Source organism: Patella vulgata, chromosome 7, assembly GCF_932274485.2.
Source record: "Patella vulgata chromosome 7, xgPatVulg1.2, whole genome shotgun sequence".
NCBI classification, from domain to species: Eukaryota; Metazoa; Mollusca; class Gastropoda; family Patellidae; genus Patella; species Patella vulgata.
In genome coordinates, this window is record NC_065885.2 from 11,274,450 (window position 1) to 11,286,487 (window position 12,038).

A 12,038-nucleotide genomic window follows, 5' to 3' on the forward strand; every position below is an offset into this window, starting at 1 on the left:
TCCTGCATTTTAAGCCAACCAAGATAAGATGGCTTTTAAGAAATGCCTTCTTGAAGACAGGTAGGGAGATGAGGTTTCTAAACTGGTTTATTTGCTGCATATTCACGTTCAGAGTTCGCCTGGGCTTTTAAACCAGTTTAACTTGAGAAATGAAATGAAATGAAATGGAGTTTAACGTCCTACTGTTCTGCTCCTAACCTGGGCTAATGAAGACGGGCATACACCATACAGTGTGCTATGAGGGAAATTTTGCCCGGACAGCGGCACTACGGCCTACTCTTATATCGAATTCCAACTGCCAAGGGATCTTTTACGTGCACGCCAATGTGTACACGGGACCTCGGTTTTTCGTCCCATCCGAACGACTAGACGGCTTTCCTTGTCAGCCCCTCCGTCCTGCATCACTGACAAGGGAGAACCACGCCGGAAAATCTGGATGAACTTTCTCGGCCAATGCAGGGATCGAACACCAGACCTCCAGGCTAGCGAGCTAGCGTCTTACCCACTTAGCAGTTTAACTTGAGCGACTGAATATTATTCACAATACGAAAATGCTACAAAACATAAAAAATTTGCAGTTGAAGTATATTAATAAAGGGGATGAAAGCTTATTGACCCTATTTCCTGAAGCTGACAATGACTTCTGGTAAACCAATTCTGGCCTTAATATGACAAAATAAACATTCACCTAATAGACACCTATGCCAAGTTTGAACATTCTACCTCAATTAGAAGGAGAGTTATTGTGTTCCAAAGTTTCTACCAATCAAATTGCTTATCACTCTGCTTACCCTCAGCAAAAAATGTTCATTATCGAACTTAGTTAAGGTATTCATATAATAAATCTATACACCAAGTTTCAACAATCTCACTTAATCAGAACTAAAGTTATCGTGTCCCAAAGCATCAACCAATCAAATTGCTTATCTCTGCTTACCCTAAGCGGAAAATGCTCATCTTCGAACTCCATCAAGGCATTGACCTAATCAACACATACACTAAGTTTGAACATTCTAGCTCAATTAGGAAGAGAGTTATCGTGCCCCAAAGTATCAACCAATCAAATTGCTTATCTCTGCTTACCCTAAGCGGAAAATGCTCATCTTCGAACTCCATCAAGGCATTGACCTAATAAACACATACACCAAGTTTGAACATTCTAGCTCAATTAAAAGTTATCGTGTCCCAAAGCATCAACCAATCAAATTGCTTATCTCTGCTTACCCTAAGCGGAAAATGCTCATCTTCGAACTCCATCAAGGCATTGACCTAATCAACACATACACCAAGTTTGAACATTCTAGCCCAATTAGGAAGAGAGTTATCGTGTCCCAAAGCATCAACCAATCAAATTGCTTATCTCTGCTTACCCTAAGCGGAAAATGCTCATCTTCGAACTCCATCAAGGCATTGACCTAATAAACACATACACCAAGTTTGAACATTCTAGCTCAATTAGGAAGAGAGTTATTGTGTCCCAAAAAGTGTGACGGACAGACAGACAGACGGACAGACGGACGGACGGACAGACAGACAGACAGACAGACAGACAGACAGACAGACAGACAGACAGACAGACAGACAGACAGACAGACAGACGAACCCATTTTAATAGTCCCCTGCTTTCTTCGAAAGGCGGGGGACAACAATAATTAATATTGATTAGAGGGAATGGAAGCTTATTGACCCTATTTCCTGAAGCTGTCAATGACTTATGGTTAACTAATTCTGGCCTTACTATGACAAAACAATGATATATTGATTTGTTTTATGTAAAATTTCCTAAATTCCTTGACCTATTATGTAAAGAAAGAATGACCTGAATCTAGCATAAATGAAACAGAAGACTTGAGAAGTATCAAAAGTCAGTGATCCGAAAATTCTGTATTTGATTTAGTTCGTTAACATTACTGAGAGAATGCGAAAGTTTTATAGTTCTTTTCAGTGAATTAAACTGCACTACACTTGAATGCGTTAACAGATGTAAATGATCGTAGATTAAAACAAAGTTGTCGTATCTCTTTACAGAGATAACAGAACTGTGATCCACAGCAAAATCCTTGGACCAATTGGTAAGGACGCCTGTCCAGAGAGAGAGAGAGAGAGAGAGTGAGAAATGGAGTTTAACTTCCACTCAACACAAACTGGGTTATTTCGGGTCTAACATACGGTTCCATTTTTATTTCAATAATTCGCTTGCTCATAATGGCCTTTATGAAACCTGGGGACCCAGAGAAAACCCACAAGTTTGGACAGGCAGAAATTTGTCTCAATAACAGACCAAATGATACCTCATGTTTATAGCCTTCCTGATACCTGTCTAAAGCATTCTATAAAGTGCAATGAGAAAGTTCACCTTTGTATCAGTCATCTCTATAAATCTTTTTCCAATTTATTTCATTGTTATGATAAAGCGATAAAAAACGAAAACACATTTATTTGATAATGGTTTGTGCCCTAATTTGACTTTAATTGTTTACAGATTTCTAAAGCAATTTTACACAAATTTTGAAGTCCATTCCACATCAAGCAAAAGCAAAAAATCTAGTGGGCCGGACAACATTAACAATTTTATTCTGAAATGTATAGCGCCTTCTTTGAAATATCCTCTTCATCGACTGTTTCAAACACTGTTTGATGCATCTATATATCCAGATTGCTGGAAAAAGGCCAATATTGTCCCTATGTACAAAAAAGGTGATATTCACGACTGTTCCAACTACAGACCTATCTCATTGCTAAGCTCTCTGGGTAAAGTCTTTGAAACACTTCTACGGAAACATATCCAAAACTTCACTTTAAAAGAAGGAATTATTACCCCCTTTCAATCAAGTTTTCAACCTCAAAATTCATCTGTATATCAACTGATTGAGATGTACGACTACATATGTAAGTCTCTTGATAAAGGGCTAGAAGTGAAAGTAATTTTTTTCGACATAAGTAAAGCCTTCGACATAGTCTGGCACCAAGGCCTATTACATAAAATCTCATCAATAGGTATTAGAGGGAAAATTTACAAACTTATTGTTAGTTACCTGCAAAATCGCTCTCAGAAAGTCGTCTTAGGAAATAAATGTTCATTATCAAAAACTGTTACCTCTGGAGTTCCCCAAGGCTCTATTTTAGGCCCTCTCCTTTTCCTTGTTTACATAAACGATATTGTGGATGATATCAGCTCCAACATACGCATCTTCGCCGACGATACCTCTCTTTTCCTCGTAATCGATAATCCTCCTCTTACTCAGCAAATTTTCAATGATGATATAAAACGAATCTGTAATTGGTCAATCAGATGGAAAGTAGATTTCAATCCTTCGAAAACTAAAAGCCTGACCTTTTCAAGGAAGCTGTCCACATAAACATTCAATCTTTCATATAATAACTATGATATAACAGACGATTCTAGTCATAAACATCTGGGCGTTTTCTTTAATAACCGAGCTTCTTGGGATACACATATCGACTATTTAACAAGTAAAATAAGTATCACAGTAAACTGTTTCCGGTCTCTCAAATACAGATTAAAACGTAAAACTCTCAAGATACTATATAAATCTTATATTCTTCCAATATTTGACTATGCGGATGTCGTCTGGAACAACTGTACAAATGAAAAGTCTGAACAACTAGAAAAACTCCATCTGGATGCAATTCGAACAATCACCGGATTACCAAGAGGCACTTCTCACCAGGTATTACTTAAAGAATCTGGCTTCACCTCTCTTTCTTCCAGGCGTCTTCAACATAAATTAGTAATTTTCTATAAAATAATGAATAATCAAGTCCCGATTTCCCTCTCAAATCTCGTACCACCTCGAATTTCATCACATCAATCATATCAATTGAGAAACTCTGACAATATTAAGCAAATACACTGCAGAACCTCACACTATCAAAACTCGTTTTTTCCGTCAGTAATCAAAGATTGGAATAATCTTGCTAGCGACATATGAAAATCACGAACGCTATCACAATTTAAAGCATAGCTTAAGCAAAAAAATTATGTACAGCCAGCACCCGAACTCTATTGTATAGGCAATAGACAAAATGAAATTATTCACTGTAAATTAAGAAATCTCAAAAGTGATCTAAAATCTCAAAAAATGTTAATCAGATGACCCTCTTTGCCATTGTGGAAATACTATAGAGGATTGTGAACACTTTTTCTTTCATTGCCCTAGATTTCTAAAAGCTAGAAAGGAAACAATTGATAAACTTCCGATGAAAAACAAAAACAGCCAATCCTTACTTTTCGGGCAAAGAAGTAATACATATGATGAAAAAGCTAAAATATTTAAAACTGTTCATAAATACTTAGATATTATTACAAAACGTTTCTGTTCGTAATCATACAAAACTTTACATTTAAATGATGTGAGTGCGGCGTAAATTATATGAAAGTATCGCCTTTTATCTGTATTAAATGAAGCTTAAAATGTCATGATATTACTGAATGGTTACTTTTTTCCGACTGACATAAGCCTTATAACAATTTAAGTATATGCGGTTCAGTTCCATTAAATTTAATATGATGAAGACGACAAACAAATAAAACTAATAATTAAAAAACGTTTATAGGTGTGGTGTTGATAGCATACCCCCCCCCATTTATTTATTTTCTTCTTTTTTTTTCTTTTTTTATTGTGTTTGCCTTTAAAGGGATTTTCGTACGTATCTGATCTAAAATAGTCTTACTGAACAAAAGCAATCAAAGGCAAAGCATAAATTGAACATGTTGGAACAGAAAATCTAAATAAAAAAAATCACAAAATATGAAAACAAAAACAACTCGACGCTAACGAAAAATCAAAAATGTAATCGATAAATAAGATATAAATTTTAGTATTCCCCCTGTGAGAATGTCCCTTTAAGAAATTTAAAATTATCATCTAAATTGTACATAATATGATTTATACTTTATATTATGTGTTATATTATAACTGCTAGTTGCAAATCTGTTAAAGATCCATATTAAGGAAGTGATTTTATATAAGCTGATAAAGCTTCTTATCAGATCCTATATTTATTATATGAATTTTGTAAATTTAAGGGGGGGTGGGGGTGGATGGCTGAATGGTTAGCACGTGCGCGCTGTATCATAAAGCCTGTCATTGAGTCTACTAGCATGGTTTCGAATCCCCAGTTGTACGTGACAAGGAGTAGGGTTGCCTGTCCAACCTTGTGGGTTTTCTCCGGGTCCTCCGGTTTCCTCTCTTTCTCTCTGTAAATTTAAATGAATCAAATATTGTTTAAATAAATAAATCAAGCAGGCCCTATAAATATATACGTTCTTTGTTAATGTCTAGTGCCTCCCCCCAATCCTGCTCTGAAAGCTGGTTCCACAGCTTGGTGAGTGACCTAGTATACCAATCAAAATAGTTAATACAATTTCTGGTCATTTTATCTATTATAATTGTTATATATCACTCAAATATGCATCAGTTAAGCTTCTTTGGAAATGTATTATCTGAACCGCTACTTATTAAACAACACATATGTTGAGTAAATACAGAAAAAATACTTTAGAAAAATATTATCTGAGTCAACACTTTTTAAACAATACATATGTTGGCTAAATACTGAAAAAATACCTTGGAAAAGTAGGAACTGTGATAGAAAACGCAATTTCCTGATTATAGATTACCATAAGAAAATACGAAGTGTATATGGCCAACACTATAGATCATTTATTTGTTTCATTGCTCGACAGATTGTTGGGAATCGAAAAAAAAACCAACAAGTTACACTGAATCATATCTAATAATAAGCAGCTTCACTTCAAATCATACAAAATCTCAGGATATTATTTTCTTAGACAATAGGGTATCTAAAAAATATAATAAAAATGTTTTTATGTAGGAGAAATTGAGTTGGATATCCTATACATTTTTTTCAGCCATTATATAAAAATCGTGTTAATTCTTCGTTATAATCATTATCAATGCATTGTTTTTCTGATCCATTATCTTTTATAACAAAGTTACCAATATCATGATATGGCATAATGACAATAAAAAAAAATATTCCTTTTGACGGCAACGATAGCAAATTGTACTTATAACAAACTGTAGCCAGGGACTAAATACATTCAGATAGTCACAACAATAGGATTATTAAACCCTCATTGTAATCATAATTCCATCAAATTATATTAAGTCTACCTTATTGATCCACGCTCGATCAGAAATAACAATTGCATAATAGATAAAATGAGAATCTATATTTAACGCCAGGAAATAATAATTCTGAATGAACAAAAACGCTAACAATCTATTTCAACACTCCTCCTCAAATGTATTCAAATTGATTTTTTAACATTTAATTACGAAAACAAAATCAAAATATTCTCACGGCTTGGATTCAATCAGAATAAAAAGAGGCCAATCAAAAGATTTAAGGGAAGATTACAGATGGCGCTGGCATTTGACCATATCCCATTTAAATCACATGCAGAGGATACCCAATTCAATTCACCATATCTTTGTAATTTATACTGAATGGAATGGACAAATTTTTAGATTGACATTTCATTCAGAGATTAAAATTTCACAATATTATAGTCTGTGTGAGATTTCTCAATCAATCTGTTAAATGTCATTCTAAGACATTGATGTGCAAGTTGAGGAAATAATTTTGACGAGACTTGGCAAAATAGAAATAGTTTCATGTTTTCGAAACTAAAGAATTAATACCTCTGTGTTTTGTGTAGTAATGAATCCCTTCTTTTCTTTTTAAAACTAAAGAATTAATACCTCTGTGTTTGTGATGCAGCACATTATTGGAAATGGTGTCTTCAGAATTGTTTAACTTAACTTATATTAGGTATTTTTGAAACTATTCATTATTTTGTTAAATCCAAACAAATTATTAAGATTGAAGTTAGTATAATTTAGCAAAGCACAATAATTCCATTTGTTGGTATTTAAAGTTTTATAACTGATGTATGAAATGAAATGAAATGGGGTTTAACGTCCTACTGTTCTGCTCCAAACCGGGCTAATGAAAACGGGCATACGCCATACAGTGTGCTATGAGGAAAATTTTGCCCAGACAGCGGCACTATGGCCTACTCTTATATCGACTTCCAACTGTCAAGGGATCTTTTACGTGCATGCCAATGTGTACATGGAACCTAGGTTTTTCGTCCCATCCGAACGACTAGACAGCTGTCCTTGTCAGGCCCTCCGTCCTGCATCACTGACAAGGGAGAACCACGCCGGAAAATCTGGATGAACTTTCTCTGCCAATGCAGGGATCGAACACCCGACCTCCAGGCTAGTGAGCCAGCGTCTTACCCACTTAGCAACGTGATCCCCAACTGATGTATGAGTTTATTTTCATTCTAAGTTGCATGATAATATTATCTTAAATGGCTTTGTATATAGTATTAGTATAGAGCGCTCTTTTGTTGCTATTCAAAATTTTAAGTCTGAAATATGAGTTTATTTTCATTCTTAGTTACATTATTAATATTATCTTAAATAGCTTTGTATTAGTATAATTGTATTAGTATAGAGTGCAAAAAACATTTCTTTTGTAGGTATTCAAAATTTTAAGTCTGAAATATGAGTTTATTTTCATTCTTAGTTATATATACTGTATATTAATATCATCTTAAATAATTTTGTGTTAGTATAATAGTATTAGTATAGACAGATTATTTTGTTGGTTTTAAAAGATGTTATGTCTGGGAAAATACTGAATTTTTGGTGATGGAGAAAAGGTATTAGCATATAGAATAGAAAAACACAGATTCTTTTGTTGGTATAAATTGATATACATCTGGGAAAAAAATGAATTTCGTTTGTTCTTTTTGCTGCTGAGGAAATAGTATTAGTATAGAATGGAAAATACAAATTTTTTTGATGGTATTAAAAGATGTTATGTCTAGGGAAAACACAGAATTTTTTTCTGGGGAAACATTAGTATTGAATGGAAAACACATATGTTATGTCTAGGGAAAATACTGAATTTTTGATACTAGAGAATGTTATTAGTATAGAATGCAGGGAAAGAGAGAGAAATGGGGTTTTATGTCCACTCAACACAAACTAGGTCATTCCAGGACTAACATATGGTTCAATTTTATTTCAATAATTAGCTTGTACGTAGGGGTCTTTAGCACAAGGTTGGACAGGCGATCCTACTCTTTGTCAGGTACAACCCAGGAATCGAAACCATGCCAATGACAGACCTTATGATACAATGTGCACATGTTAACCATTAAGCCATCCAACCTCCCAGTATAGAATGGGAAACAAAGATTCGACTATTGTTGGTTTTGAAAGATGTACGACTGAGAAAATGCCGAATCAATGATAAATATTTGTCATCAACACGATATTAGTTGTAATAATCTAGTGATATCACCACAAATTATAGAAGAGAATCTTGTATTAGTGTTTAGTACAGATGCCCTACAGCAACTGCTTCATCATCAACTTGGTCAAAATCTAATTTGAAATTCATGATGCTCATTTCTGTAGTTTGATTGTGCCCGAGAAATTGGAGGAAATGAAAATTTGACATATAATGAAGGTGAACCCCATTAACACAGTACCCAGAACAATAAGTTTATACATGGTCTTGTTAATCTGATGTACATCTAGGTTCATAGTAACCAAGTTCCTTCCTTTACAATCTAATGGAATCTTTAATACTGAGAAGACCCAGTAGGAAAAGTTCATTAAGTCATTGAAAGTAATATATCTATATGTATATACTACTTTTTCATATTACATTTCTACATTTGGCAATAAATGGGAGGTATTTTTATCATGGGAGATTACAGTTAGATTGAGATGTGGGATTATATATAGCAATCATTTCGGACTCTTCTGTACGTACTACAGTTAATGGTCAACTTGTTTTTATGAAAATCTGTCGAGAGGGAATTAGAGAAACTTACTCCCTAATACTGCACTTAACTACTTTTCTCTTTGATTTATTCAATCCTCTAAGATACGTAACTCGGGAAATCGGTCGCTTTGCGTGTTCTGCCCTCAAGTTAAGAGATGTGATCTCACAGGACTGTCCTTATTTGTATGTTTAGAATACAGCACTATATTTCATTAAATATTTAAACATTTAGCTATATATTATTTTTATTATTATCATTTAAAATCTAAATATACACACATAGTATTTCTAAGTTTATACTTTATATACTGTCCAACACATTGGGTATGGACAGCTCATGATCAAGATATACAGATTATTATTCTCCTTAAATAGATGGGTTTTTAAGTTTGATTTAATATTGAGGAAATGTAGGAATTCTCTAAGGATTTAACTACAAACGCATGATATTTCTAAGTACTTCACAAACATTAATGTACGACACATTAGAGATCCACAGCTTATAGGGTCTACAGATAAATAATCCTCTTGAAATTGATGAGTTTTATTTAAATTGCAGAAATGTCGTGTTTTCTCTGTATATTATTATAGGCATATTTCTAAGCACTTCACAAATATTATTGTCCGACTCATTATATAGAGATGGACAGCTCAGGATTTACAGATTATAATCCTCCTTATATAGCAAGAGACACCCTTTCATATTCCAGTTAGTTATCATATAATTATGGAGACAATGTCATGTCACCAGAGGTACCACAGACTTTGGTAAAATAAAACAGGGCACTGTTTCTCGAAATCTTACCAAAAGATAAAATCTAAATTTTAGTATGTTTCTTTAGTTTTAAGTGTATTTTATTTGTAAATACTTGTTAGCTTTCCACTTGCACAATTACCTATATTTAAAGTATGGTGCACTGCTGTATATTTGTTAGTTTGTATGTTCTTTGTACTGGTTGTTTTGATGCAAACCAAAAAATCTAACATTAAATATGGCATAAAAAAAACCCATCAAAATCTGTGGAAGTTATGAATATATGAATAAAAATTATATAATATGCTTTAATGTTTAGTTTTTAGAAGTCATTTCACTGACAATGAAAATGAATAGATATGAAACAAGAATCTAGAAATATGTTTTTTTATTTATAAACATTTGTTTTCAGGTTTACTTCTTTACAGATTATATGAATGCCATTGTGTAGGGAGAGCTACTGTGACTCGGGGAATCAAAGTGTCTTCTCAGTAACCAAGAGGTCTGAAGTTTAATCCTGGTGTAGGTCAAGAAAGTTCCCTGGAATTTTCCAGTGTGGTTTCCCCTGCAAGGGCAGTGTCTAGTCATTCGGATAGGAAGAAAAATCAGGTCCTGTGTATAATAAAAGAACCCATGACAGTTGGAATTCAGTATAAGTGTAGGCTGTAGCGCTGCTGTCCGGGCAAAATTTTTGATTCTACCCAGTAATCAGTAATAGGCTTGGTTTACCAGGTGAAGTACACTTTCCAGAACTGGTCACTAATTTAAGTTGACGATATTTTTGTATTTTTTGTATGGAGAAATCCATAACCAGATAATGGGGGTTGGATGGCTGCATGGTTAGCGCATACGTGTTGTATCATAAGGTCTGTCATTGAGTCAACTGGAGTGGTATCAATTCTCCGGTTGCAGGTGACAAGAAGTAGGGTCACCTGTCCAACCTTGTGGGTTTTCTTCGGGTCCTCTGGTTTCCTCCCACTGCTAAAGACCCATACCCGCAAGTGAATTATTGAAATAAAATTGAACCATGTTATTCCCAAAATGACCTAGTTTGTGTCAAGTGGACATTAAACCCCATTTCTCTCTCTCACATAATCAGATAAATACTCATGACCAATAATCCCATTGGTTTAAATCTTAAGCTACAAGGATATTTCAAGCACAGCCTAGATTCCACAATACAGGGATTGAAAATAAAAATGTATGAAGGCTAAGTAATCTTTATAAGCAAATGCCAAAAATCTGTGTCCATGTGAACAGCTTGGCAACTTCAGTTTTCACAAGAAATATGTTCATAGAAGCTTTATTTATGTAAATTTAGCTTCACCACAAAGAAAATGAATCAAAGGCAGTATTGTGCAGATAAGACAGAAAGAGGAAACAGTATTCTTTACTCTGATTAAATTAAAAACATATTGTAACAAAATCTTGATTAATCTGAATCAATTCTGTTGTGGAGAATCTGAATCAATGTTTTTCATATATTAATATACGTTATCAAATATTACATTGATATAAAAGCTGTTGTCAGCTTTCTGTAAATATTGGATCCAGGAAAATTGGTATTATAATCTGTATACGTTTCCGATTTATATAAGAAAATATTTCTTAATCTGGATCAATCTGAAGATTGGTACCTGATATAATACACATTACAAAAGAGATATTAAGAAGAGGAGATATAGAATTGAAGATTAAAATAACCCTTGAGAATAAAATTTTTAGGTTAATCTATCTCAGAAAAAAGGCTTGGACTTCAAAGTTCTAAATACAGAATATTGGAATAATAATCACAATAAATAAGTTGCCAAGCAAACATAATTTTTCATTACAAACTTGCCACACAATATACAGATCATTGAACTTGGCATTTAGTATTTGAACATATTTTAAACTTGATAAAGATGAGAATATTCTTGTTGAAACGTTGCATAATAATAAATACCGATATTGTGTTTTTGTCGCCATGGTCTGTTATTTTGTGTTTTTGTCACCACAGTCTGTCATTTTGTGTTTTCGTCACCACGGTCTGTCATTTTGTGTTTTTGTCACCATTTTGTGTTTTTGTCACCACAGTCTGTCATTTTGTGTTTTTGTCACCACGGTCTGTCATTTTGTGTTTTTGTCACCATGTTGTGTTTTTGTCACCACAGTCTGTCATTTTGTGTTTTTGTCACCCGATCTGTCATTTTATATTTTTGTCACCACAGTCTATCAAACCTTATAATTACCTGTCTATGGTTTAATTAATTATCGGTTACCATAAAAATGATATGACATCTTGGAGCATAGTCTCTTAAGAATGGGATACTGTTTGTAATATTTTAATCCATGTACAATTTAATATTTATAAGCCTATTTCCTATGTCTATAAACTACTTTGTATTCTTTTAATATTTTAATCTATGTCTAAATTGTTGTGTTT

General features: G+C 33.7%; 1 protein-coding gene across 1 annotated transcript in view; it reads right to left on the reverse strand.

The window, feature by feature from the left end:
• Nucleotides 1–12,038, reverse strand: part of LOC126827884 (protein MON2 homolog) — a 115,697-nt gene that overhangs the window by 878 nt on the left and 102,781 nt on the right. The window lies entirely within an intron of this gene.